Source organism: Myotis davidii, unplaced genomic scaffold (genome assembly GCF_000327345.1).
Source record: "Myotis davidii unplaced genomic scaffold, ASM32734v1 scaffold1031, whole genome shotgun sequence".
Classification (NCBI taxonomy): Eukaryota; Metazoa; Chordata; class Mammalia; order Chiroptera; family Vespertilionidae; genus Myotis; species Myotis davidii.
Window position 1 is genome coordinate 266,562 of NW_006283442.1, and position 5,015 is coordinate 271,576.

A 5,015-nucleotide genomic window follows, 5' to 3' on the forward strand; every position below is an offset into this window, starting at 1 on the left:
AAATTGCCAGCAGAGGGCTTGGTTCTCTCAAGGCTGGCAAAACAGCTCTCTCCTGTGAGGAAAGCAGCTGATAGTGAATGTGTGTAGTTATGAACATGCCACACATTGTCTTCTCTCCCAGTGGGAATTACACAAGCTGGAATTTAATCAAAATTCTTTTTTTCTTTTTCTTTTCTTTTTGTGACTGATTTATTTCACTTATATCCTTAGTAGTATTATCAGAATACCCTTTCTTTTTAAATCAGAATAACATTCCATTGTACGTACATGCCACATTTTGTTTATCCATTCATCTGATATACACTTGGAATGCTTCCATCTTTTTGCTATTATGAATAATGCTGCTATGAACATAATTGTACAAATAGATCTTTGAACGAACATTCTTTTTTTTTTCAGGTACAATCAACTGTGTTGAAAGCAGAAGGTTTATGTTAGTATTTTAGCAAATAAAATGCCCATAAAGGCTGATTAAATGCAAGTGAATAAAATAAGAAAAAAATAGTATCCAAGGAAGACAGTCAACAAATCAAAATTCTTGTGTTTGTGGGTCCAAATTGGTAACAGTACCACACGAGCACTGTAGGCGATGTCACAGTAAAGCATCTCATGTGACAGAGTGCTTCTTAGTCTATCGGAGGCCTCGGGTTCCGGCAAAATCTGCTGGTTCCAGCAGAATGGCACGCACAGTTGCCACCAACACAGAAAGATGTCTGAAGGAGCGAGTGTGCCAGTGACAGAACTACACACTCATGGGGAAGCCCATGTTGTAGCGCTAGAGGCATCTTGTCACACAATTACTAGTAGGTGGCCCAGTACACGTGGTGGGTGTTTTTAAGTGTGTTTGAATTCTTCCTACGATTGCCTCCATTTCAGATGGATTTTGTATATTTTTCAGAATTACAAGTCATACCAAATTTAGAAAAAGTATTGTAGAGCTGTGTGGGGCAATTAATAAGAATATGTAATTTTCTAGGTTTTGTGATTTTTGTAGTATTTATCTTCTTAAAATTTGTATTTTAGAGTGATTTTTTTCATTCTAAACAAATATTCTCATTTATATCTATTTTTGCATTTGTAACTTGTATTCTTTTTCTTTGATAGATGATCGCCTCCAAATAATGCAAGCTCCCGACCCTACAGAACCTGGCCCCTGTGCCTCATTGTAGCGCCTGCTCATCAAAGTCACTGACTTACCCTAATGTGTTGAGCACAGGAGCTGCTTAGGAAGCTCTACATGCTCATTGTACTCATTTCACAAACACAGTGGAGGCCTGGGTCCCCGTTCACGCCTCCCCCACCCCTCCAGCCCCTTAGATCTGCTTGGGAAGCCCTCAAAGTTCTTGTAAAAAAAATGCTGATGTCATATTGGTGAGGAAAGTAATATTATGTCTTTTCAAAGACTGTTAAAGAACAAAAATTCAATCAAGTAAATTTGAAGATCTAATTGGTTTTATTAAATGATTCATGAATTGGGCAGCATCCCATCTCCAGGAGTTGTACAGAATGGAAGGTTTTTATAGGCAGAAACTGGATGGGACACGAAAGTTATTATTGAATGAGAAGAAAGGATTGTTTCTGGCAAGGTTTTAGAGGTAGGCGGGGGGTCTCATCAGGCAGGTTACCTTAGCTTCCTTGGGGGATGGAGAGGGCTCACAGAGTGACAACTATCTCATTGGCACAGACCAGAAAGTTCCTGACTAAAGTTACGTTCCTGGAGAAGGTGGAAACTGTACTTAGTTCGGGTACTAAGTCTAGGCTCAGTGTCCCGGCTTTATATATTCTAGAGGATTTAAGAAACAGCTAGACAACAATTTAGTCATAGTAGGGGACTTTAAAACCATGCTGACTTCCCTGGATAGATCTTCCAGACAAAAACTTACCAAGGAAACAATGGCTCTAAAGGACACACTGGATCAGATGGATTTATTGACATTTATAGAACCACAAAGCTGTAGAATATACTTCTCAAGTGCACATGGATGATTCACAAAGATAGACCACATGTTAGGACACAAAACAAGTCTCTACAAGTTCAAAAAGATTGAAATCATATCAAGCACCTTCTCAGATCACAGTGGAATGAAATTCTAAATCAACTCCAGTAAAAACACCCCAAAACATTCAAACACATGGAGACTAAGTAGCATGTTATTAAACAATGAATGGGTTACCAATGAGATTAAGAAGAAATCAAAAACTTCCTGGGAACAAATTAAAATGAATGCACAACAACCCCAAATCTCTACAACACAGCAAAAGCAGTCCTGAGAGGGAAGTTCATAGCACTACAGGCATACCTCAAAAAACAAGAAAACTCAACAATAAACTATTTAACCTTACAACTTAAAAAACTAGAAAGAGAACAACAGGAAAAACCCAGAGTAACTAGAACAGCAGTTCTCAACCTGTGGGTCGCAACCCCTTTGGGGGTCGAACTACCCTTTCACAGGGCTCATGCTAACAAGAGCAGTAAAAAAATAAAAGCCTCGGGCAACCCTGCTTTGCCTCTTAACACTTTGGGAGAAGGCCCCTGTGCCATGACAGATAATGGAAGTTGGTTATGTTAAAATAAATAAATAAATAAATAAAACCAAGAGCTGGTTCTTTGAAAGGATAAACAACATGAATGAACCATTAGCCAGGCTCATCAAGAAACAGAGAGAGGCTAATGGAGTGGAGGGGTAACAAGATGGTGGCAGAGACGGTGGAGCTGCATAAACTGAAGCTTGCTGAATTAAAGCAGGAATCTCAACAGGCTCCAGGCCTATCTTGAAGAGCACGCTGAAGAGGAGGCAAATGAAGAAGATGCACTAGGAGATGAAACAGAGGAAGAAGAACCAAAGCCCATAGAACTGCCCGTTAAAGAGGAAGAACCCCCTGAAAAAACTGTTGATGTGGCAGCGGAAAAGAAAGTAGTAAAAATTACATCTGAAATACCACAGACTGAGAGAATGCAGAAGAGAGCTGAAAGATTCAATGTACCTGTGAGCTTGGAGAGTAAGAAAGCTGCCCGGGCAGCTAGATTTGGAATTTCTTCAGTTCCCTTAAAAGGCCTGTCATCTGACACCAAGCCTATGGTTAACCTGGACAAGCTAAAGGAAAGAGCCCAAAGATTTGGTTTGAATGTTTCTTCAATCTCCAGAAAGTCTGAAGATGACGAGAAGCTGAAAAAGAGGAAGGAGCGATTTGGAATTGTCACAAGTTCAGCTGGAACAGGAACCACAGAGGATACAGAGGCAAAGAAGAGGAAAAGAGCAGAACGCTTTGGGATTGCCTGATGAGAAACTCCTAATGCTTTCTGTTCTTCAGTGGTTTCCATCTCTGACTCCTTGGTCACATACATACCTAAATACACAGTCATGTGCCTAGGTGCTGCCTCGCAATGAGAGAGCATGTACCCCAGGTACATCCGTGAACTAAGTAGCAATTTGACTTACTGCTGTTCCAACTTCAAGATTGTTGTTGTTGTGTTGTGTTTTTTAATTATTATTTTGCTTGTTAATAAAAATCATTAGAAAAGAGAAAAAAACACAAAAAAACAAACGAACAAAAAAACAAAAAACAAAAAAAAAGAAACAGAGAGAGAACCCAAATAAGTAAAATAAAAAATGAAAGTGGAGAAGAACCACTGACACCACAGAAATACAAAGGATTGTAAGGACATACTATGAACAACTAAATGCCAACAAGCTGGACAATGTGGGTGAAATGGACAAATTCCTAGAAAAATACAATCTCCCAAAACTGGACCAAGAAGAATCAGAATAGGCCAATAACAACTGATGAAATAGAAGCAGTAATCAAAAAACTCTCAGCACACACAAGCCCTGGTCTGGATGGCTTCAGGGGGCGTCTTATGAAACATTCAAAGAACTAACACCTATACTCCTCAAACTATTCCAAAAAATCCAAAAGAAGGAACACTTCCAAGCTCTTTTTATGAGGCTAGCATTACCCTAATCCCAAAACCAGATAAAGATACTACAAAGAAAGAGAATAACAGGTCAATATCCCTGATGAACATAGATGCTAAAATCCTCAACAAAATATGAGCAAATTAGATGCGGCAATATATCAAAAAGATCATACACCATGACCAAGTGGGATTTATTCCAGGGATGCAAGGCTGGTGCAATATTCACAAATCAATAAACATGATACATCACATAAATTGAAAGATAAAAATCACATGACCATATCAATGGATGCAGAAAAAGCATTTGAAAAAATCCAACAGCCATTTTTGATATAAACTCTCAGCAAAGTGGGAATAGAGGGAGAATATCTCAACATGATAAAGGCCATATGTGAAAAACCTACAGCCAACATCATACTCAATGGGCAAAAACTAAAACCATTTCTCCTAAGAGCAGGGACCAGATTGGGATGTCTGCTTTCACCACTCTTATTCAACATAGTGCTGGAAGTCCTATCCACAGCAATCAGACAAATTGGAAAGGGGGAAGTAAAATTTTCATTATTCACAGGCGGCATGATATTGTACATAGGAAACTCTAAAGACTCCACCAAAAAACTATTAGATTTAATAAATTAATTGGGCAATGTAGCATTTCACAATATAGCAGTAAGAGGGGCTAGTCTTAACATGCTACAATTAGTAGAGCCAAGAATGCATACATAGCATGTATAGCATAAAATACATATATTTTAGAGTTACTTAAAAGGCATTTTTCTCTGTACAATGGTTAGGGCACATTTGTAGGGTGCCATACCTTGATAGGTCTTGTTCAAGAAAAAAACCACAGGAACAAAATGGAGTCACTTGTGCTAAAGCCGTGACACAGCCTCTAGACCTAGTACCCTGCTGCTTTTCACAGCCAGATGTTATGTGAGTACCCTTCTCAGTTCTGGTGCTCTCTGCTTGGGGGCCCAGGTTGGGGAATAGACCCCAGAGTTCTCAGTGGGAACCCCCACAGCTGAGATATCTGGAACTTCAGTTGCTGTCTGTGGGAGCCTGGCCAGTCCTTTCCAGCCTTCACCACTCTTACCAC

At 39.5% G+C, this 5,015-nt stretch overlaps 1 pseudogene; it reads left to right on the forward strand.

Annotated features, from left to right (window-relative positions):
- Positions 1–2,665: 2,665 nt before the first annotated feature.
- LOC102774326 lies at positions 2,666–3,526 on the forward strand (annotated as a pseudogene).
- Positions 3,527–5,015: the final 1,489 nt, after the last annotated feature.